The sequence below is a fragment of the Pelophylax lessonae genome (assembly GCF_965119305.1).
Source record: "Pelophylax lessonae genome assembly, chromosome: 7".
Lineage (NCBI taxonomy): Eukaryota > Metazoa > Chordata > Amphibia > Anura > Ranidae > Pelophylax > Pelophylax lessonae.
The window spans coordinates 292,531,029-292,555,941 of record NC_138774.1 but is presented as its reverse complement, the minus strand read 5'-3'; the positions used below and the strand labels follow the sequence as shown (position 1 = coordinate 292,555,941).

Here is a 24,913-nt window from a genome sequence, read left to right as displayed (position 1 = left end):
TATAATAATAATAATATATGGGGGTGCAGTGTGTATAATATATGGGGGTGCAGTGTGTATAATATATGGGGGTGCAGTGTGTATAATAATAATATATGGGGGTGCAGTGTATAATATATGGGGGTGCAGTGTGTATAATATATATCGGGGTGCAGTGTGTATAATAATAATATATGGGGGTGCAATGTGTATAATAATAATAATAATAATAATATATGGGGGTGCAGTGTGTATAATAATATATGGGGGTGCAGTGTGTATAATATATGGGGGTGCAGTGTATAATATATTGGGTGCAGTGTGTATAATAATAATATATGGGGGTGCAATGTGTATAATAATAATAATAATAATAATAATAATATATGGGGGTGCAGTGTGTATAATATTATATGGGGGTGCAGTGTGTATAATAATAATATATGGGGGTGCAATGTGTATAATAATAATAATAATAATATATGGGGGTGCAGTGTGTATAATAATATATGGGGTGGTGCAGTGTGTATAATATATGGGGGTGCAGTGTGTAATAATATTATGGGGGTGCAGTGTGGGGTTCAGGTATAATAATATATGGGGGTGCAATGTGTTAATAATAATAATATATGGGGGTGCAGTGTGTATAATAATATATGGGGGTGCAGTGTGTATAATATATGGGGGTGCAGTGTGTATAATATATGGGGGTGCAGTGTGTATAATATATGGGATGCAATGTGTATAATATATGGGGGTGCAGTGTGTATAATGGGGGTGCAATGTGTATAATAATATATGGGGGTGCAGTGTTTTTAATAATTATATGGGGGTGCAGTGTATAATATATGGGGGTGCAGTGTGTATAATAATATATGGGGGTGCAGTGTATAATATATGGGATGCAATGTGTATAATATATGGGGGTGCAGTGTATAATATATGGGGGTGCAGTGTGTATAATATATGGGGGTGCAGTGTGTATAATATATGGGGGTGCAGTGTATATAGAATCATCCCTGTGAATGGCTCGGTGTTGTCCTGCGTCCTCGCTGCTCCCGGGATGTGTAGTTACCTATCTGTGGTCCAGGCTTGTTTGTTTGTAGTCGGTGGCCTCTCTCCGGAGTACCTCTCTCTCTCTGATGAATAGGGATTTGTTCTCCCTGCACATGCGCACTCTTCCCTCCCCCCCCCCCCCCCCTCCATCAGGTCTGCCAGATGGTGTCCCTCAGCCTCTAGTCAGTTTCTCACGTTGCTGCGGGACAGACGGTGCTGAGATGAGCGTGTGGAATGAATGGAGCCTGCGAGCGCTCAGGTACCTTCTGAGGTTTGTTTACCGTGCGATGGAAACAATGCTGGGTGCTTCAGGAGGGGGGGGGGGGGGGGGAATGGTCCAGGGACGCCAGGAACATCAGGCGTTTGGGGGGGGAGGAATGTGATGAGGACGCGGAACGCTACAAATCCTTGGCGTGAAGAGCGGTGGTTTGGGGATGTTTGTGTGATTTCTGGTACTTTGTGTCGGTCCTCATTCACCTCCAGTACATTGTGTCCTTGGCGGACTGCGGTGTGTGTCATACTACTGAGCAACCTGATCCTCTGAGGATGTGCGCTGTGTATGGATGTCTGAAGGTGTGTGACATCTTCCAGGACCATTCCGGATTCTCGGTGATCTTCCTGGAGGTTCCAATCCATTGCTCAAATCTTAGAAAGAAAATCGCTTGGCCGCTTGTTGGAATTTTAAATATAGAATTGTATTGCTTTTGATGCTGAATCTTCCATTATCATTGTTGCATTGTTGCAGATTTCTGGTGTCGTCGTGTATAGAATATATGTAGTATAGAGTGTAGAGTATAGAATATATATAGTATAGAGTGTAGAGTATAGAATATATATATATAGTATAGAGTGTAGAGTATAGAATATATATATATAGTATAGAGTGTAGAGTATAGAATATATATATATAGTATAGAGTGTAGAGTATAGAATATATATATATAGTATAGAGTGGTCTATAGAATATATAATAGAGTGTAGTGTATAAAATATATATAGTATAGATTGTAGTATATAGAATATATATAGTATAGAGTGTAGTGTATAGTATAGTGTGTGGTGCATAGAATATATATTAGTATAGTGTGTGTAGTGTTGTTTATGCCAGGTAAGTAAAGTTTGTGTTGTGGGATATTGATAACTGATGATCATTTCTCTGATTATGACGGACGGAGATGTAATCCTCATGTATGTACCGGGTGACTGACACCACACCAACCACTCCGTCCTGTGAACTTTCATTTCTTCGGGTTGTGTTGTCATTGATAGTTTGTGTCGGAGTGAATAACTGATGACATTTCCTGTCTCCTGTATGGTGAAGGCGGACGTTGTCGTATTGTATCCCTGGATGTGCGTGCTTTATCCTGTATTGGTACTACATGATGTCTGTGTTGTGTGATTTGTGTAGATGGGGGTCTGTGTTGTGTTGTGGGTAGATGGGGGTCTCTGTTGTGTTGTGGGTAGATGGGTTTATTATTTTTGTGGATGAGGTTGGGGTTGTGTTTTGTGTAGATGGGACCAGTGTCGTGTTTTGTGTAGATGCAGTTTATGATTTGTGTAGATGGGGTCAGTGTTGTGTTTTGTGTAGATGGGGTCGGTGTTGTGTTTTGTGTGTCGATGGGATCTGTGTCATGTTTTGTGAGTAGATGGGGTTTATGTTGTGTTTTATTTAGAAGGGGTCTGTGTTGTGTTTTGCGTAGATGGGGTATGTGTTTTGTGTGGATGGGGGTGTATGTTGTGTTTTGTGTAGATGGGATTTGTGTAGATGGGGGTCGGTGTTGTGTTTTGTGTGTAGATGGGGTCGGTGTTGTGTTTTGTGTAGATGGGGTCGGTGTTGTGTTTTGTGAGTAGATGGGGTTTATGTTGTGTTTTATTTAGAAGGGTCTGTGTTGTGTTTTGTATAGATGCAGTTTATAATTTGTATAGATGGGGTCAGTGTTGTGTATTGTGTAGATGGGGTTTATTATTTTTGGGGTTGTGTTTTGCGTAGATGGGGTCGGTGTTGTGTTTTGTGTAGATGGGGTCGGTGTTGTGTTTTGTGTAGATGGGGTCAGTGTTGTGTTTTGTGTAGATGGGGTCGGTGTTGTGTTTTGTGTAGATGGGGTCGGTGTTGTGTTTTGCGTAGATGGCGTCTGTGTTACATAGTTACATATAGTTACATAGTAGGTGAGGTTGAATAAAGACAATAGTCCATCCAGTTCAACCTGTGTAGGTGTGTGTGGCTGTACTCATCTCACATACCCCCGAATGTTCTGATCCTTGAGATGTACGTCTAGAAGTCTTTTGAAAGCCACCATACTACCCGCAGAAACCACCTCTTGTGGTAGAGAATTCCACAATCTTGTAGCCCTAACAGTAAAGAACCCCCCACGTTGCCTGAGGTTAAAACGCTTCTCCTCTAATCGCATTGTATGCCCCCGAGTCCTCATGCAATCCCTGCAACTGAACAGCTTTTCTTCTAAGCCTAGATCCCCATTGAGATATTTAAAAATTGCTATGTTGTGTTTTGTGTAGATGGGGTCGGTGTTGTGTTTTGTGTAGATGGGGTCGGTGTTGTGTTTTGCGTAGATGGGGTCGGTGTTGTGTTTTGTGTAGATGGGATCGGTGTTGTGTTTTGTGTAGATGGGTATGTGTCGTGTTTTGTGTAGATGCAGTTTGCGATTTGTGTAGATGGGGTCGGTGTTGTGTTTTGTGTAGATGGGATCGGTGTTGTGTTTTGTGTAGATGGGTATGTGTCGTGTTTTGTGTAGATGCAGTTTGCGATTTGTGTAGATGGGGTCGGTGTTGTGTTGCGTAGAGGAGTCGGTGTTGTGTTTTGCGTAGATGGGATCGGTGTGGTGTTTTTTGTGTGTAGATGGGGTCGGTGTTGTGTTTTGCGTAGATGGGGTCGGTGTTGTGTTTTGCGTAGATGGGGGTCGGTGTTGTGTTTTGCGTAGATGGGGTCGGTGTTGTGTTTTGTGTAGATGGGGGTCGGTGTTGTGTTTTGTGTAGATGGGGGTCGGTGTTGTGTTTTGTGTAGATGGGGGTCGGTGTTGTGTTTTGTGTAGATGGGGTCGGTGTCGTGTTTTGTGTAGATGGGGTCGGTGTTGTGTTTTGTGTGTAGATGGGGTCGGTGTTGTGTTTTGCGTAGATGGGGTATGTGTTTTGTGTGGATGGGGGTGTATGTTGTGTTTTGTGTAGATGGGATTTGTGTAGATGGGGGTCGGTGTTGTGTTTTGTGTGTAGATGGGGTCGGTGTTGTGTTTTGTGTAGATGGGGTCGGTGTTGTGTTTTGTGAGTAGATGGGGTTTATGTTGTGTTTTATTTAGAAGGGTCTGTGTTGTGTTTTGTATAGATGCAGTTTATAATTTGTATAGATGGGGTCAGTGTTGTGTATTGTGTAGATGGGGTTTATTATTTTTGGGGTTGTGTTTTGTGTAGATGGGGTCGGTGTTGTGTTTTGTGTAGATGGGGTCGGTGTTGTGTTTTGTGTAGATGGGGTCAGTGTTGTGTTTTGTGTAGATGGGGTCGGTGTTGTGTTTTGCGTAGATGGCGTCTGTGTTACATAGTTACATATAGTTACATAGTTACATAGTAGGTGAGGTTGAATAAAGACAATAGTCCATCCAGTTCAACCTGTGTAGGTGTGTGTGGCTGTACTCATCTCACATACCCCCGAATGTTCTGATCCTTGAGATGTAAGTCTAGAAGTCTTTTGAAAGCCACCATACTACCCGCAGAAACCACCTCTTGTGGTAGAGAATTCCACAATCTTGTAGCCCTAACAGTAAAGAACCCCCCACGTTGCCTGAGGTTAAAACGCTTCTCCTCTAATCGCATCGTATGCCCCCGAGTCCTCATGCAATCCCTGCGACTGAACAGCTTTTCTTCTAAGCCTAGATCCCCATTGAGATATTTAAAAATTGCTATGTTGTGTTTTGTGTAGATGGGGTCGGTGTTGTGTTTTGCGTAGATGGGGTCGGTGTTGTGTTTTGTGTAGATGGGATCGGTGTTGTGTTTTGTGTAGATGGGTATGTGTCGTGTTTTGTGTAGATGCAGTTTGCGATTTGTGTAGATGGGGTCGGTGTTGTGTTGCGTAGAGGAGTCGGTGTTGTGTTTTGCGTAGATGGGATCGGTGTGGTGTTTTTTGTGTGTAGATGGGGGTCGGTGTTGTGTTTTGCGTAGATGGGGTCGGTGTTGTGTTTTGTGTAGATGAGGTCGGTGTTGTGTTTTGTGTAGATGGGGTCGGTGTTGTGTTTTGCGTAGATGGGGGTCGGTGTTGTGTTTTGCGTAGATGGGGTCGGTGTTGTGTTTTGTGTAGATGAGGTCGGTGTTGTGTTTTGTGTAGATGGGGGTCGGTGTTGTGTTTTGTGTAGATGGGGGTCGGTGTTGTGTTTTGTGTAGATGGGGTCGGTGTCGTGTTTTGTGTAGATGGGGTCGGTGTTGTGTTTTGTGTAGATGGGGGTCGGTGTTGTGTTTTGTGTAGATGGGGGTCGGTGTTGTGTTTTGTGTAGATGGGGGTCGGTGTTGTGTTTTGTGTAGATGGGGGTCGGTGTTGTGTTTTGTGTAGATGGGGTCGGTGTTGTGTTTTGTGTAGATGGGGTCGGTGTTGTGTTTTGTGTAGATGGGGTCGGTGTCTTGTTTTGCGTAGATGGGGTCGGTGTTGTGTTTTGCGTAGATGGGGGTCGGTGTCGTGTTTTGCTTAGATGGGGTCGGTGTTGTGTTTTGTGTAGATGGGTACGTGTCGTGTTTTGTGTAGATGCAGTTTACGATTTGTGTAGATGGGGGTCGGTGTTGTGTTGCGTAGAGGAGTCGGTGTTGTGTTTTGTGTAGATGGGGTCGGTGTTGTGTTTTGCGTAGATGGGGTCGGTGTTGTGTTTTGCGTAGATGGGGTCGGTGTGTTTTGTGTAGATGGGGTCAGTGTTGTGTGTTGCGTAGATGGGGTCGGTGTTGTGTTTTGTGTAGATGGGGTCGGTGTCGTGTTTTGTGTAGATGGGGTCGGTGTCGTGTTTTGTGTAGATGGGGTCGGTGTTGTGTTTTGTGTAGATGGGGTCGGTGTTGTGTTTTGTGTAGATGGGGTCGGTGTTGTGTTTTGTGTAGATGGGGTCGGTGTTGTGTTTTGTGTAGATGGGGTCGGTGTTGTGTTTTGTGTAGATGGGGTCGGTGTTGTGTTTTGTGTAGATGGGGTCGGTGTTGTGTTTTGTGTAGATGGGGTCGGTGTTGTGTTTTGTGTAGATGGGGTCGGTGTCGTGTTTTGCATAGATGGGGTCGGTGTCGTGTTTTGTGTAGATGCAGTTTACGATTTGTGTAGATGGGGTCGGTGTCGTGTTGCGTAGAGGAGTCGGTGTTGTGTTTTGTGTAGATGGGGTCGGTGTTGTGTTTTGCGTAGATGGGGTCGGTGTTGTGTGTTGTGTAGATGGGGTCGGTGTTGTGTTTTGTGTAGATGGGGTCGGTGTTGTGTTTTGTGTAGATGGGGTCGGTGTTGTGTTTTGTGTAGATGGGGTCGGTGTTGTGTTTTGTGTAGATGGGGTCGGTGTTGTGTTTTGCGTAGATGGGGGTCGGTGTTGTGTTTTGCGTAGATGGGGGTCGGTGTTGTGTTTTGCGTAGATGGGGGTCGGTGTTGTGTTTTGCGTAGATGGGGTCGGTGTTGTGTTTTGCGTAGATGGGGGTCGGTGTTGTGTTTTGTGTGTCAGGGTTTATATGTTGTGTTGTCAGGGTTTATATTGCACATCTACCTGTGTGTGTGGTTGTCACATGTTGAATATTGATGATGTTGCCCCCTCCCCCTCTCTCTGGGAATGGATCTGCTCTGTAGTGACTCCATGAAACATTTAGGGAGATTGCTCTGTTTCCCTCCAGAGATGAATAATTAGTGGAGCCGTGTAGGGAGCAGCACAAAGTTTAATCAGTTACACCGGAATGTGTGACACGGGGGGAGAATACAAATGGCAGAGATCCCAGCCAGCCTCTTATTATAGGATGTGTATTGAGGGTACAGAGAGAAGTCCTCCTGGGGGGTGACGAGGATCTGACCCTCGGAATGGACGAGCAGAGTCCTCCTCGTTGGTTGGAACTTCCTATGACCTCCAGTGATAGGGAATTGTACTCAGAGATCCGTGTCTTGGATGGGTTATATTTACTCTCTATGTTCAGAGGGATTGCTGGAGGGATCACACGGCTGGTAACAATGTAACATCTTCTGCATCCTCCTTAGATCTCATCAGGTCCATCACAGGCTGGATGATGATGGAAGTCGTCTGTTCTTTGAAGTAGAATCTGATGAGGACATCGGTTTTTTATTTTATTTGCTCGTATCGAATGATTTGATATTCAAAGATATTTTTTTGTTTTTATCATTGTATTCCCGCTGTCATCACATACTTTTTTTTTTTGCGCTACATTGTTGGCACATAAGACTAAACCTTGAACTGATGATCCATTCACTTCAAACTTTGGGATCTTGTCACACATGGGGGGGGGGGGGGGGGGTCGCATGTTGAGTGAATTAAGAGAAATCCCTGTGCAAAGAATACTTAAAGCAGTATTGACCACTTGACCTCCCGAGTTTTTCACCCCCCCCCCACCGCTTCATGACCAGGCCATTTTTTTTTGCTATTCAGCACTGCGCTACTGTAACTGGTAATTGCGCGGTCATGCAACGCTTTACACAAATAATACTGATATTCTTTTTCACACAAATAGAGCTTTATTCTGGTGGTATTTCATTATTTTTGTGTTTTTTTTTTTTTAATTCATTTTATTATATAAACAAAAAAAAGACTGAATTTTTATTTTTTTTTGCAAATCCCCCCCCCCTACCCCAAAAAAAAAAACAAAAATCTCCTAGCACAAACCCCCCCAAAAAATAAAAAATCTACCACAAGTCTCTCCCCTCCAAGTGCACATGCTCACATTCTCCCCCTCCTAGCACAAACAACTCCTAGTTATCCCTACTACCACTCCCCCCCCCCCCCCCAAAAAAAACCCAAAAATCTAGCACAAACCCCCCCCCCCCAAAAAAAAAAGAAAAATCTACTACAAATCTCCCCTCCAAGTACACATGCTCACATTCTCCCCCTTCTAGCACAAACAATTCCTAGTCATCCCTACTACCACTCCACCCCCCCCCCCAAAAAAAAACAAAAATCTCCTAGCACAACCCCCCCCCCCCCCCCCAAAAAAAAAAAAAAAAAAAATCTACTACAAATCTCCCCTCCAAGTACCCATGCTCACATTCTCCCCCTCCTAGCACAAACAATTCTTAGTCATCCCTACTACCACTTCCCCCCCCCCCCCCCCCCACCAAAAAAAATCTTCTCCTAGCACAAATCCTCCACCCCTCAAATTTCCTCTACAAGCACACATTCTCTCCCTCCCAGCACCAACAACCCCTAGTCATCCCTACTACCACTCCCCCCCCCCCCAAAAAAAAATAATCTCTTAGCACAAACCCTCCCCTCAAAAAAAAAAAAAAATCTAGCACAAATCTCCCCTCCAAGTACACATGCTCCCCCTTCTAGCCCAAACAACCCTAGTCATCCCTACTACCACAAATCCCCTCCCTCCCCCCCAAAACAAAATTCTTCTAGCACACCCCCCCCCCCCCCCAAAAAAAAAAACTACTCCTAGCACAGATCCTTCACTCCTCAAATTTCCCCTCTGAGTACATATTCCCCCCCCCCCCCAAAAAAAAAAAAATCCTAGCACAACAAATTTCCTCCATGAGCACACATTCACCTGTCTCCTAGCACAAAAAAACCCCAGGCATCCCTACTACCACAAATCCCCCCCCCTAAGAAAATAATCCCCTCCTAGCACAAATCCTCCACCCCCAAGTTTCCCTACTGAGTACACATTCTCCCCCTCCCAGCACAAACAGCCCAAGTCATCCCTACTATTACAAATCCCCCCAACCAAAAAAAAAAAGAAAACCTAGCAGAAATCCACTCCCCATTTACCATATAACCTCTTCCTGCACAAATCCCCCCCCCCCCCAGAAAAAATAATTTTCTTTCACCCCCCCAGAACACAGACCCCCTGAACCACCACAGCCGGTACACAGCCCCTCCCCCCTCAATCTCTACACATTACCCCCCCACATCACATGATTCCACAGTGCACTCTCCATCCAAAGTGCGATAACAAAAATGAAATCTGCGTTTTATTCTGGAAACATTTTCAGTGATAATGATGGTTACTGGGAAGATATGGAGCCCGGAACCCTGGGATGGCTCTGTCCTTCTGTTCACTTACATGGCACATCCATCTTTTCTCCTTCACTCAGAGGGGTCCGGGTGAGAGGGATCCGGTATGGACTGGGTAATGTGTTAGGATCTATACTGGTATGGACTGGGTGCTGTGTTAGGATCTATACTGGTATGGACTGGGTAATGTGTTAGGATCTATACTGGTATGGACTCGGTAATGTGTTAGGATCTATACTGGTATGGACTGGGTAATGTGTTAGGATCTATACTGGTATGGACTGGGTAATGTGTTAGGATCTATACTGGTATGGACTGGGTAATGTGTTAGGATCTATACTGGTATGGACTGGGTAATGTGTTAGGATCTATACTGGTATGGACTGGGTAATGTGTTAGGATCTATACTGGTATGGACTGGGTAATGTGTTAGGATCTATACTGGTATGGACTCGGTAATGTGTTAGGATCTATACTGGTATGGACTGGGTAATGTGTTAGGATCTATACTGGTATGGACTGGGTAATGTGTTAGGATCTATACTGGTATGGACTGGGTAATGTGTTAGGATCTATACTGGTATGGACTGGGTAATGTGTTAGGATCTATACTGGTATGGACTGGGTAATGTGTTAGGATCTATACTGGTATGGACTGGGTAATGTGTTAGGATCTATACTGGTATGGACTGGGTAATGTGTTAGGATCTATACTGGTATGGACTGGGTAATGTGTTAGGATCTATACTGGTATGGACTGGGTAATGTGTTAGGATCTATACTGGTATGGACTGGGTAATGTGTTAGGATCTATACTGGTATGGACTGGGTAATGTGTTAGGATCTATACTGGTATGGACTGGGTAATGTGTTAGGATCTATACTGGTATGGACTGGGTAATGTGTTAGGATCTATACTGGTCTGGACTGGGTAATGTGTTAGGATCTATACTGGTCTGGACTGGGTCATGTGTTAGGATCTATACTGGTATGGACTGAGTAATGTGACAATGTCGGGGAATGCTCCTAATGAGAGGACGGATGGTGTCCTGGGGTATTTCCTCCCAGATCTGGACCAGGGTATCACTGAGCTCCTGAACAGACTGAGGTGCAACCTGGCATTGTCGGATGGGCGAAACATAAAGTCCCAGAGATTTTCTATTGGATTTGGATCAGGCGAGCATGGGGGGCCATTCAATGGTATCAATTCCTTCATCCTCCAGGAACTGGCTGCATACTCTCACCACATGAGGCCGGGCATTGTCATTCATCAGGAGGAACCCAGGACCCACTGCACCAGCATAGGTCTGACAATGGGTCCAAGGATTTCATCTCGATAACTGTTAGTCAGGGTGCCATTGTCTAGCCTGTAGAGATCTGTGCGTCCCTCCATGGATTTGCCTCCCCAGACCATCACTGACCCCCCACCAAACCGGTCATACTGAACGATGTTACAGGCAGCATAAAGTTCTCCACGGCTTCTCCAGACCCTTTCACGTCTGTCACATGTGCTCAGGGTGAATCTGCTCTTATCTGTGAAAAGCACAGGGTGCCAGTGGCGGACCTGACAATTTTGGTATTCAATGGCAAATGCCAGTCAAGCTCCACAGTGCTGGGCAGTGAGCATAGCGCCCACTAGAAGACGTCGGACCTCAGGCCACCCTCATGAAGTCTGTTTCTGATTGTTTGGTCAGAGACATTCACACCAGTGGCCTTCTGAAGGTAATTTTGTAGGGCTCTGGCAGTGCTCATCCTGTTCCTCCTTCCACAAAGGAGCAGATACCGGTCCTGCTGATGGGTTAAGGACCTTCTATGGCCCTGTCCAGCTCTCCTAGAGTAACTGCCTGTCTCCTGGAATCTCCTCCATGCTCCTGAGACTGTGCTGGGAGACACAGCAAACCTTCTGGCAATGGGACGTATTGATGTTCCATCCTGAAGGAGTTGGACTGCCTGTGCAACCTCTATAGGGTCCAGATGTGGCCTCATCCTACCAGTAGTAACACTGACCCCCTCTATAGGGTCCAGGTATTGCCTCATACTACCAGTAGTGACACTGACTCCCCTCTATAGGGTCCAGGTATCTCCTCATACTACCAGTAGTGACACTGACCCCCCTCTATAGGGTCCAGGTATGGCCTCATCCTACAGTAGTGACACTGACCCCCCTCTATAGGGTCCAGGTATGGCCTCATCCTACCAGTAGTGACACTGACCCCCTCTATAGGGTCCAGGTATGGTCTCATACTACCAGTAGTGACACTGACCCCCTCTATAGGGTCCAGGTATCTCCTCATACTACCAGTAGTGACACTGACCCCCTCTATAGGGTCCAGGTATCTCCTCATACTACCAGTAGTGACACTGACCCCCTCTATAGGGTCCAGGTATCTCCTCATGCTACCAGTAGTGACACTGACCCCCTCTATAGGGTCCAGGTATCTCCTCATGCTACCAGTAGTGACACTGCCCCCCCCTCTATAGGATCCAGGTATAGCCTCATGCTACCAGTAGTGACACTGACCCCCTCTATAGGGTTCAGGTATGGCCTCATACTACCAGTAGTGACACTGACCCCCCTCTATAGGGTCCAGGTATCTCCTCATACTACCAGTAGTGACACTGACCCCCTCTATAGGGTCCAGATATGTCCTCATACTACCAGTAGTGACACTGACCCCCTCTATAGGGTCCAGGTATGGCCTTATACTACCAGTAGTGACACTGACCACCTCTATAGGGTCCAGGTATGGCCTCATGCTACCAGTAGTGACACTGACCCCCTCTATAGGGTTCAGGTATGTCCTCATACTACCAGTAGTGACACTGACCACCTCTATAGGGTCCAGGTATGGCCTCATACTACCAGTAGTGACACTGACCCCCCTCTATAGGGTCCAGGTATGTCCTCATACTACCAGTAGTGACACTGACCCCCTCTATAGGGTCCAGGTATTGCCTCATACTACCAGTAGTGACACTGACCCCCTCTATAGGGTTCAGGTATGGCCTCATACTACCAGTAGTGACACTGACCCCCCTCTATAGGGTCCAGGTATGTCCTCATACTACCAGTAGTGACACTGACCCCCTCTATAGGGTCCAGGTATGGCCTCATGCTACCAGTAGTGACACTGACCCCCTCTATAGGGTCCAGGTATCTCCTCATGCTACCAGTAGTGACACTGACCCCCTCTATAGGGTCCAGGTATCTCCTCATACTACCAGTAGTGACACTGACCCCCTCTATAGGGTCCAGGTATCTCCTCATGCTACCAGTAGTGACACTGACCCCCTCTATAGGGTCCAGGTATCTCCTCATGCTACCAGTAGTGACACTGCCCCCCCTCTATAGGATCCAGGTATAGCCTCATGCTACCAGTAGTGACACTGACCCCCTCTATAGGGTTCAGGTATGGCCTCATACTACCAGTAGTGACACTGACCCCCCTCTATAGGGTCCAGGTATCTCCTCATACTACCAGTAGTGACACTGACCCCCTCTATAGGGTCCAGATATGTCCTCATACTACCAGTAGTGACACTGACCCCCTCTATAGGGTCCAGGTATGGCCTTATACTACCAGTAGTGACACTGACCACCTCTATAGGGTCCAGGTATGGCCTCATGCTACCAGTAGTGACACTGACCCCCTCTATAGGGTTCAGGTATGGCCTCATACTACCAGTAGTGACACTGACCCCCCTCTATAGGATCCAGGTATGTCCTCATACTACCAGTAGTGACACTGACCCCCTCTATAGGGTCCAGGTATGGCCTCATGCTACCAGTAGTGACACTGACCCCCCTCTATAGGGTCCAGGTATGGCCTCATGCTACCAGTAGTGACACTGACCCCCTCTATAGGGTCCAGGTATCTCCTCATACTACCAGTAGTGACACTGACCCCCTCTATAGGGTCCAGGTATCTCCTCATACTACCAGTAGTGACACTGACCCCCTCTATAGGGTCCAGGTATCTCCTCATGCTACCAGTAGTGACACTGACCCCCTCTATAGGGTCCAGGTATCTCCTCATGCTACCAGTAGTGACACTGCCCCCCCCTCTATAGGATCCAGGTATAGCCTCATGCTACCAGTAGTGACACTGACCCCCTCTATAGGGTTCAGGTATGGCCTCATACTACCAGTAGTGACACTGACCCCCCTCTATAGGGTCCAGGTATCTCCTCATACTACCAGTAGTGACACTGACCCCCTCTACAGGGTCCAGATATGTCCTCATACTACCAGTAGTGACACTGACCCCCTCTATAGGGTCCAGGTATGGCCTTATACTACCAGTAGTGACACTGACCACCTCTATAGGGTCCAGGTATGGCCTCATGCTACCAGTAGTGACACTGACCCCCTCTATAGGGTTCAGGTATGTCCTCATACTACCAGTAGTGACACTGACCACCTCTATAGGGTCCAGGTATGGCCTCATACTACCAGTAGTGACACTGACCCCCCTCTATAGGGTCCAGGTATGTCCTCATACTACCAGTAGTGACACTGACCCCCTCTATAGGGTCCAGGTATTGCCTCATACTACCAGTAGTGACACTGACCCCCTCTATAGGGTTCAGGTATGGCCTCATACTACCAGTAGTGACACTGACCCCCCTCTATAGGGTCCAGGTATGTCCTCATACTACCAGTAGTGACACTGACCCCCTCTATAGGGTCCAGGTATGGCCTCATGCTACCAGTAGTGACACTGACCCCCTCTATAGGGTCCAGGTATCTCCTCATGCTACCAGTAGTGACACTGACCCCCTCTATAGGGTCCAGGTATCTCCTCATACTACCAGTAGTGACACTGACCCCCTCTATAGGGTCCAGGTATCTCCTCATGCTACCAGTAGTGACACTGACCCCCTCTATAGGGTCCAGGTATCTCCTCATGCTACCAGTAGTGACACTGCCCCCCCTCTATAGGATCCAGGTATAGCCTCATGCTACCAGTAGTGACACTGACCCCCTCTATAGGGTTCAGGTATGGCCTCATACTACCAGTAGTGACACTGACCCCCCTCTATAGGGTCCAGGTATCTCCTCATACTACCAGTAGTGACACTGACCCCCTCTATAGGGTCCAGATATGTCCTCATACTACCAGTAGTGACACTGACCCCCTCTATAGGGTCCAGGTATGGCCTTATACTACCAGTAGTGACACTGACCACCTCTATAGGGTCCAGGTATGGCCTCATGCTACCAGTAGTGACACTGACCCCCTCTATAGGGTTCAGGTATGGCCTCATACTACCAGTAGTGACACTGACCCCCCTCTATAGGATCCAGGTATGTCCTCATACTACCAGTAGTGACACTGACCCCCTCTATAGGGTCCAGGTATGGCCTCATGCTACCAGTAGTGACACTGACCCCCCTCTATAGGGTCCAGGTATGGCCTCATGCTACCAGTAGTGACACTGACCCCCCTCTATAGGGTCCAGGTATGACCTCATGCTACCAGTAGTGACACTGACCCCCCTCTATAGGGTCCAGGTATCGCCTCATACTACCAGTAGTGACACTGACCCCAGCCAGATGCAAAACTAGTGACAAACAGTTAGAAAAGATGAGTAGGGAAAATGTTAGTGACCTCCACCTGTAAAACCATTCCTGTTTTGGAGGTTGTCTCATTGTTGCCCATCTAGTGCACCTGTTGTTAATTTCATTAACGCCAAAGCAGCTGATACGGATTAACAACCACCTCTGCTACTTAACTGACCAGACCAATATCCCAGGAGTGTAATTGACTAGGTGCTATACTCTGATTAAAAAGTGTTCCTTGAATTTTTTTGAGCAGTGTATATTTTTTAAAGCAGAGGCTCCTTGAGAATAAATTGGCGTGTTTTGCAATTTTTTTATGTCACACGGTATTTGCGCGGCGGTTTTGGGGGGAAAAAAATGACTTTTTTTTTTTTTTTTAACAACCACCTAAGCCCTGGAAGATTTACCCCCCTTCCTGACCAGGCCATTTTTTGCAATTTGGCACTGCGTTCCTTTAACCACTTGCCGACCGCCGCACGACTATCTACGTCGGCGGTCAGCCCCTCACAGGCAAAGTGACGTAGGGCTACGTCACTAGCTTGTGAGGGTCTAGGGAGCGAGCGCGCGCCCCCGGAGGCGCGCTCCCGCTCCCGAGTGGTCACGGACCCCCCCGCGCGTGTGACCGGTGGACCCGATGTCCGCCGGCCACTCTGCGATCGGCGGGGGAGAGGGAGAAAGTCAGGCAGCTTGTGTAAACAAGTCACCTGTCATTCTCCTCTCTGTATGAGTGATGATCACATGGATCTACTATGTAGATCCGTTGATCACTCTGCATACAGCTGAAGCCCCAGCCAATCACAGTTAGAATCACGCCCCTAGGGACACACACAGCCCCTCCCTCTCAAATAAAGTTAACCCCTTCACTACCAGTGTATTTTTACAGTAACAGTGCATATGTATAGCACTGATTACTGTAGTAATGTCACTGGTAACCCCAAAAGTGTCAAAAATGTCAGTCAAGGGTCCGATCTGTCCGCCGCAATGTCGCAGTACCGCAAAAAAAATCGCAGATCGCCACCATTACGCGTAAAAAAAAAAAACAACAAAAATGACAAAAATCTTTCCCTTAGTTAGTAAACGCAATAACTTTTGCGCAAACCAATCAAAATACGCTTTTTGCGATTTTTTTTTTTTTTACCAAACAAAGGTAGCATAAAACAAATTGGCCGAAAATTTTAAAAAATTTTGATTTTTACATTTTTTTTGGGGGGAATTTCATATAAAAAAAAGGGAAAAATATTGCTATTTTTGCAAAATGGACGCTCTTTTTTTGTTTATAGCGCGTGATCAAAAAATCGCACAGGTGATCAAATACCGCCAAAAGAAAGCTCTGTTTGTGGGAAAAAAAGGACGCCAAATTCGTTTAGGTACAGCGTCGCACGACCGCGCAATTCTCCGTTAAAGTCACGCAGTGCCGAATCGCAAAATACCCCCTGGTCGGAATGGGGGTAAAATCTTCCGGGGCTTAAGTGGTTAACTGACAATTGCGTGGTCATGTGACTCTGTACCCAAATAAAATATATGTTCTTTTTTTCCCACCACAAATAGAGCTTTCTTTGGGTGGTATTTTTTTTTTTTTTTTTTTTTTTAGATTTATTTTCTTTTTAATAAAAACGGCATGTTTTCTGCTATAAAACATCTAATAAAAAATAAATAAATACATAAAAAAAATCGAATTTCTTTGTCAGTTTTGGCCTGTTTGTATTCTACCGCATATTTTTGGTAAAATAAAAATCTCAATAAGCGTATTTTGATTAGTTTGAGCAAAAGTTATCGCGTCTACAAACTAGGGGATATTTTTTGTGTCATTTTTATTTTTTTAATGTAATGTTTTTTTTTTACTTGTAATGGCCCAAGTCCAAAGTCGCAGAAGTGTGAAAGTGGCCGAAAATGATGTTTTCGGCGTTTTGCTGATAAGAGAAAAAGGGGCCGATAATGGCGCAAAAAAGGCTGTGATTATACCGCAATTTTGCCACAATTTTCCTGTGCTTGTTGTGTTTTTCATAGGTCATGTGACTCAATAACCGCATAAAAAAAAAAATAACACGGGTGCCTTATTGCTACGTTTTCAATGGGGAGGCGCGTTTTTTTTTTTTTTTTTGTAACTGATCCAAAATGCCGCAAGCAAGATTTTTAACACAACGGAAAAGTTCCACAACAGACCAGTGTAGAATTGAAAGGGATGCGTTTTTCTGGCGCTAAAGGTCCTGATAATGGCCGACAAATTCATATTCATGCTATTAATTAAAAAGTCAAATATAATCCAATTTTATATATATATATATATATATATTCTTTTTTTTTTTTTCTAACCACTTTACCACCGGAGGATTTTGCTGTCTTACGTCTGGGCCACTTTTTGCGATTCGGCGCTGTGCAACCTTAACCACTTGCCGACTGCCTAACGCTGATCTACGTCGGCAGTCAGCCCCTCACAGGCAAAGTGACGTAGGGCTACGTCACAAACTTGTGAGAGACTAGGGAGCGAGTGCGCGCCCCCGGAGGCGCGCTCCCGCGTGGTCACGGACCCCCCCCCCCCCGCGCGTGTGACCAGCGGACCCGATGTCCGCCGGTCACTCGGCGATCGGCGGGGGAGAGGGAGGAAAGTCAGGCGGCTTGTGTAAACAAGCTGCCTGTCATTCTCCTTGCTGCAAAGACACTGATCACATGGATCTACTATGTAGATCCGTTGATCAGTGTCCTTACAGCTCAAGCCACAGCCAATCACAGTTAGAATCACGCCCCTAGGGACACACACAGCCCCTCCCTCCCAAATAAAGTTAACCCCTTCACAACCAGTGTATTTTTACAGTAACAGTGCATATGTATAGCACTGATTACTGTAGAAATGTCACTGGTAACCCCAAAAGTGTCACAAATGTCAGTCAAGGGTCCGATCTGTCCGCCGCAATGTCGCAGTACCGCAAAAAAAATCGCAGATCGCCGCCATTACGCGTTAAAAAAAAAAACAACAAAAATGACAAAAATCTTTCCCTTTGTTAGTAAACGCGATAACTTTTGCGCAAACCAATCAAAATACGCTTTTTGCGATTTTTTTTTTTTTTTACCAAACATATGTAGCATAAAACAAATTGGCCGAAAATTTTAAAAAATTTTGATTTTTACATTTTTTTTTTGGGGGGGAATTTCATATAAAAAAAAGGGAAAAATATTGTTATTTTTGCAAAATTGACGCTCTTTTTTTGTTTATAGCGCGTGATTAAAAAATCGCACAGGTGATCAAATACCACCAAAAGAAAGCTCTCTTTGTGGGGGAAAAAAAAAGGACGTCAAATTCGTTTAGGTACAGCGTCGCACGACCGCGCAATTGTCCGTTAAAGTCACGCAGTGCCGAATCGCAAAATAGGCCCTGGTCAGGAAGGGGGTAAAATCTTCCAGGGGTTAAAGCGGAGTTCCACCCAAAAGTGGAACTTCCTCTTTAGGTGTTCCTACCCCCCGGACATGCCACATTTGGCATGTCATTTTTTTGGGGGGGGGGAGTGGGTACCTAGTTTTGACAGGTACCCGCTCCCACTTCCGCTCGGAGCGTCGCGGCGCCCTGAGCGGAAGTTCTCCTCTCCCCCTCCCTCCCTGCAATCTTCTGGGACACGTCAGAGGTCCCAGAAGATTGCCGGCCAATCACGGCGCGCAGCGCGACTCGCGCATGCGCAGTGGGTACTCGGCTGTGAAGCCGCAAACTGTAACAGCCGGGTGCCCACAGCAGTGATGCCGGCGCCGAGGGAGAGGATCGAGGCTTCGGGCGGCCGCATCGCTGGACCGTTGGACAGGTGAGTCAAATGGCTGGAACTCCGCTTTAAGTGGTTAACAAAACAGCTCTTTTATTCCGGTTTAAATCATTTTAAATAGGACTAACCTTGAAATTTAGGAAATTGTAGGTTGTCAAATTCGTTTAGGTACAGCGTCGCACGACCGCGCAATTGTCCGTTAAAGTCACGCAGTGCCGAATCGCAAAATACCCCCTGGTCAGGAAGGGGGTAAAATCTTCCGGGGCTTAAGTGGTTAACTGACAATTGCACGATCATGCAACGCCGTACCCAAACGAAATTTACGTCCTCTCTTTTTCCCCACAAACAGCTTTCTTTTGGTGGTATTTGATCACCTGGGCAATTTCTACTTTTTGCGCTATAAACAAAAAAAAGAGCATAAATTTTGAAAAAATAAAAATATTTTTCAAATTTTTTTTATATGAAATTCCCCCCCAAAAAATGTAAAAATCAAAATTTTTTTACATTTTTGGCCAATTTGTTTTCTGCTACCTATGTTTGGTAAAAAAAATCGCAATAAGCGTATTTTGATTGGTTTGAGCAAAAGTTATTGCGTTTACTAACTAAGGGAAAGATTTCTGTCATTTTTGGTGTTTTTCTTTTTAACGAGTAATGGCGGCGATCTGCGTTTTTTTTTTTTTTTGCGGGACTGCGACATTGCGGCGGACAGATCGGACCCTTGACTGACACTTTTGGGGGTACCAGTGACATTACTGCAGTAATCGGTGCTATAAATATGCACTGTTACTGTAAAAATGACACTGGCAGGGAAGGGGTTAATTTTATTGGAGAGGGAGGGGTTAATGTATGCCTGGTGCTTACTGACGTGTGTGGGGGGAGGGGACTGAGTGACACAGGGACAGATCGCAGGTTGAGCTATGCTGAACCCTGCAATCTGTCACTCCTTGTCACTTAGGAGATCCGCCCGCTCTGTTTACACAAGCAGGCGGATCTCCACACTCGATTCCCCGACGATCGGGGAAGAGCAGAGGCGATTGCCGCCGCTCCTCCCTTGGCCTGACTCCCGCTGTGACTGAATACAGCGGGAGCGAGCCTCCGGCGGTGCGCGCGTGCGCCCCCCACAAGGGGAGGAGTCGTCGCTGGACGGGGAACGAGCCACTTTGCTGCAGTACAGTCAACGTGACTGGTCGGCGAGTGGTTAAAACTGTCATCTTCGGTTTTGGTTTCTGCCAAGTGCATCCTGGATTTTCGGTTTCGGCACGGCAAATTTTGTGAAGTTGTAATTTTTTTGCCACAATTTTTTTGCAAAATGAAGAACAAGTAACATTGTAGTGAAGTGATCAGGATTTTTTTTTTTACACATGATTGCTTATAGCAATGAGTTTCATTGGTATAAGCAATCCTTTTTACTAAATGAAACGGATTAATTCGGTGTGATTAGCTGTGATTGGCCACAGCTAATCACATGGTACAAATGGACTGTTATTGGCTCTGTCTGTATTAGAGATGCACCAAAATTTGTGCCGAAAATGGTGTTTTCGGCATTTTGCCGTAAAATATAATACAATTTTTATATAAGAATATATATATATATATATATATATATATATATATATTTTTTTTTTTTAAAAAACTGTCATTTTCAGTTTTTGGTCCTAAACTTTCGGTTTTGGCAGCTTTGTGAAGTTGTAATTTTTTGTCAATTTTTTGTGGGAAAATGAAGAACAAGTAACATTGTAGTACTCTGGGGGAGCGATCAGGATTTTTTTTTTTTTTACAAATGATTGCTTATGTCAGTGAATTTCATTGGTATAAGCAATCCTTTTTACTGAATGAAACAGATTAATTCTTTGTATTTTTGTTGTGATTGGCCACAGCTAATCACATGGTACAGATGGGCTGTTATTGGCTTTGTCTGTATTAGAGATGTGCCGAAAATTGTGTGTTCAGCATTTTGCCGACAGAGGAAACGGTTTCCTCAGTTTCGGTTTCGGCACCAAAATTTCCATTAGATGCACCTCTAGTCTGTACCATGTGATCGCTGTGCCCAATCACAGCTAGCCACAAAATTGTACACAATAGATGGCATGAAATGAAAGCTATCCATTGTTTACTATTGTCATGTGATTGGTCGCAGCGGTCACATGGTACCGGCAACAGGCCGGTACACTGATCCGTCATTGGCTGTTTCCAATGGACACAGGCAGTGACCTATCACGCCGTGGCAATGATTCGGGAGGACGTTGTTTAACGTCCACCCTGATCGACGAAAGTCCCACCCAGCCGTCATTTTGCTATAGGCCAGACAGGAACTAGTTAACGACTTCCGGCGAATCAACGCCCCTGCCCCTTTCCCTGCCCCTTTCCCTGCCCCTTTCCCTGCCCCTTTCCCTGCCCCTTTCCCTGCCCCTTTCCCTGCCCCTTTCCCTGCCCCTTTCCCTGCCCCTTTCCCTGCCCTTGTCCCTGCCCCTGCCCTTGTCCCTGCCCCTGCCCTTGTCCCTGCCCCTGTCCTTGTCCCTGCCCCTGTCCTTGTCCCTGCCCCTGTCCTTGTCCCTGCCCCTGTCCTTGTCCCTGCCCCTGTCCTTGTCCCTGCCCCTGTCCTTGTCCCTGCACGTCGGCTTGGAGAAGTGGTTGTAGCGGGATGATCTGCAGCTGCAGGCATCACCCCGGTACCGCTCTTTAGAGCCAGCGGTCGGCTTTCAGAAGGTAACAGCCGATGCGGCTCGGGAGCCGCTCAGCCGTTATCCCAGCGAGCGGGAGGGGACGTCCCGTCCCCGCCCCCTCCTGCCGCCTTCCGCAGCTCTGCCCGGGTCTTCCATCCCACCTGGAGATCCGAGGAACCAGCCGGCACGTCCTCTGGCTGGTTGAAGTCCCTAACAAAGCTGGATTTTGCTTTGATTGGGTCTTCGATGTATTAACCCGGAAGCAACGTTACTTCCGTATAGACATATGCCGGTTTTCGGTAATTCGATATATCGCGGTATTGCATAGCCACGGTATTGTTATTGTGGCATTTTTAAAATACCGAGTTTCACTGTCAAGTCTGCCTGACTTGTGAATTGATACATTTCAGTGAGCTGGATGACTCATTCACTCACACAGCTAACCCCTTTCAGCATTAAGTCTCCTAACTATAAACAAAAATGATTACATTGTATCTTTTCCTTCCCTCTGCCAGGGAGAAAGGAAGTTTAACCTCTTAAAGACTGGATCTTTTTCTGACACTTGTTGCTTGCAAGTTAAAATCAGTTTTTTTTTTGCTAGAAAAGTACTTAGAACCCCCAAACATTTTATATATTTTTTTAGCAGAGACCCTACAGAATAAAATGGCGATTGTTGTAATATTTTATGTCACACTGTATTTGCGCAGCAGTCTTTCAAACGCAATGATTAGACTTTAATGAATAAAAAAAAAAAAAAAACGTAACAGTAAAGTTATCCCAATTTTTTTTTTTTTTGTTACACAGAGAATCGTGAGAGAATCGTGATCTTTATTCCAAGCTAAAAAATCGTGATTCTCATTTTGGCCAGAATCGTGCAGCTCTAATAAATAAATATATATATATATATATACACACACACACGCATAGCAGCCCACATTACATTATTATATAGCCATCAAGCAGTGTCTACAAAAAATGCAGAAAGCTTGCCAGAGCAGGAACTGCAGGTTAGTCGCATGGTGCAAAAGCAGGATAGATTTCAAGGCCACTGAATTTTAAAAAAATGCTGCATGCACCTTTTTTCTGCGGAAAATGAGGGCATAGCAGCCCGTTCAAATCAATGGGCTGCTATGCCTGTGCAAATGTGGGCCGCCAACCCGCATACATGTGAACCACCAACCCGCATACATGTGAACCGCCAACCCGCATACATGTGAACCAGGCCTAAAGCAATAGTAAAGTCATTTATAAACAACACCTCCTTCAGGTTTAACCACTTCTTGACCACAAGGATTTGCCCTCTTAATGACCAGGCCATCGGATCGGAGCCGAGCACCAGGACCAGTTATCACCAGTTAGGCCAGACACTGCTTGATGACCTATTTTAGGCCTGGTTCACAGAGTCTGTACTGACTGACTATATAATAATGTGCATAAGTGAACCAAAGCCCCTAAATTCAGCAATGAAATTGAAGTGAGGTGGAAATTTAATAATTTAAATTTAATAATAGAATACCGTGATAATACCGTATACCGTGGCAAAACCTTAATCAATTAATCGCAGCATGAAAATCTGATACCGTCACAAGCCTACTTCCGTATTATTCGGCGGCTAACGGCGCCGAATTTAAAAAAAACTGTCAGTTTTAAAAAAATGCAGATTTCGTCATTTTGAATACTTTGAAGTGTAGTGGAGGGGTTTGGGGTCTTTTAGACCCCCGATCCCTCCATAAAGAGTCCTTGTCACTGCATATTGCTGTCACAAGGGATGTTTACATTGCTTGTGACGGCAATAAAAAGTGATCAGATTTTTATTTTTTCTAAAAAATGAAAATAAAATAAATAGGAAAAAATATTTTTTTTTTAAGTGCCTCTGTCCCCGTGAGCTCGCGCAAGAAACAAAATGCGCCCGCAAATGAAAACGGTGTTCAAATCACACACATGTGAGATATCGCCAGAGTGAGAGTAATAATGCTAAAAAAAGAGCTACAAATGTTAAAGTGTTGCCTATGGAGATTTTTATTGAGCGTAGTTTGTCGCCATTCCACGAATGTGCGCAATTTTAAAGCGTAACATGTTGGGTATCTATTTACTCTGCGTGACATCATCTTTCACACTATACTAAAAAAATTGGACTGACTTTACTGTTTACTTTTTTTTTTTTTTTATTTTTAAATGCAGCGAAATTTTTTTTTAAAAAAATTGCATTTAAAAGACCACTGTGCAAATACCGCGTGACAAAAATTATTGCAATGAGCGCCATTTTATTCTCAAGAGTCTTTGCTAAAAAAAATATATATATATGTGTGTGTATGTGTGTGTAATGTTTGGGGGTTCTAAGTAATTTTCTAGCTAAGAACACAGATTTTAACAAGGAGTGTCAGAAATAGACCCGGTCCTTAAGTGCTTAAAACAATCCCTGGTGATCCTGCCATGGAGACCTCTGTCAGGCTTTTCCTGTTGTGGGGTGACATTGCTGTGTCCCCCCCCCCCCCGTCTTCCCAACTGCAATCCGGTTCAGTTTTGGGGGGGGGGGTGGCTAAATCTACGGGAATTTTTGTTTTTGTTGGGCTTCACAAATGTTTATCATTTAAAAAAAAATAAATTGGATCCGTCGGGTTTGTGTGCGTTTCCAGTACCTGGAAGCCGCGTCCCGATCTAATGATGGCGGCGTCCTTGGTATTCAGTAGAAGGGACGGGAACAGCTTGCGGTCCTTCGTATGAAGATAATTGGTTGGAGGAATTGGGCCACTGTTCTGGCAGAGCGCCATCTCATGTCTATGGGTAGCCGGCGTCCTCTAAACGACAACTCCAACCTCAGCAGAAAGACTTCTGTAATCTAATAGAGCCGTACACCTCTGTGATGATGATCTATGGGGGTTGTCATAGTGTGTGAAGCCCAGGGGGGGGGGGCTGGGTATATGGAAATTAAGTGATCCTCCGAGACGCAGATCTGCATTCCTTTGTTTATGCCTCCCGTACTTTACAATCATTACTACTCCGTCCGACCTGTCAGGTATTCACCCCCCCTTCCCCCTCACCTACCTACCCATATCACACTAATACTAATTTACCTTTCTTAACCACTTAAGCCCCGGAAGATTTTACCCCCTTCCTGACCAGGGGGTTTTTTGCAGTTTTTTACTGCGTGACTTTAACGGACAATTGCGCGGTCGTGCGACGCTGTACCTAAACGAATTTCACGTCCTTTTTTTCCCACAAACAGAGCTTTCTTTTGGTGGTATTTGATCACCTGTGCGATTTTTTGATCATGCGCTATAAACAAAAAAAGAGCGTAATTTTTGCAAAAATAACAATATTTTTCACTTTTTTTTATATGAAATTCCCCCCCAAAAAATGTAAAAATCTAAATTTTTTAACATTTTCGGCCAAATTGTTTTACGCTACCTATGTTTGGTAAAAAAAATCGCAAAAAGCGTATTTTGATTGGTTTGCGCAAAAGTTATCGCGTTTACTAACAAAGGGAAAGATTTTTGTCATTTTTGGTGTTTTTTTTTTAACGAGTAATGGCGGCGATCTGCGATTTTTTTTGCAGTACTACGTCATTGGGGCGGACAGATCGGACCCTTGACTGAAATTTTTGACACTTTTGGGGGTACCACTGTCATTACTGCAGTAATCAGTGCTATATATATGCACTGTTACTGCAAAAATGACACTGGCAGGGAAGGGGTTAACTGTATTGGACAGGGAGTGGTTAAG

General features: G+C 45.3%; 1 protein-coding gene across 3 annotated transcripts in view; it reads left to right on the top strand.

Moving 5' to 3' along the window:
* Positions 1-1,186: 1,186 nt before the first annotated feature.
* Positions 1,187-24,913, top strand: part of STRBP (spermatid perinuclear RNA binding protein) — a 250,689-nt gene continuing 226,962 nt past the window's right edge. The window contains exon 1 of one of the 3 annotated variants that reach the window (XM_082263345.1): positions 1,187-1,294. The gene's annotated coding sequence lies outside the window, so the exon portion shown is untranslated. The remainder of the gene's footprint in view (positions 1,295-24,913) is intronic. The other 2 variants (XM_082263344.1, XM_082263343.1) reach the window with 2 other exon arrangements.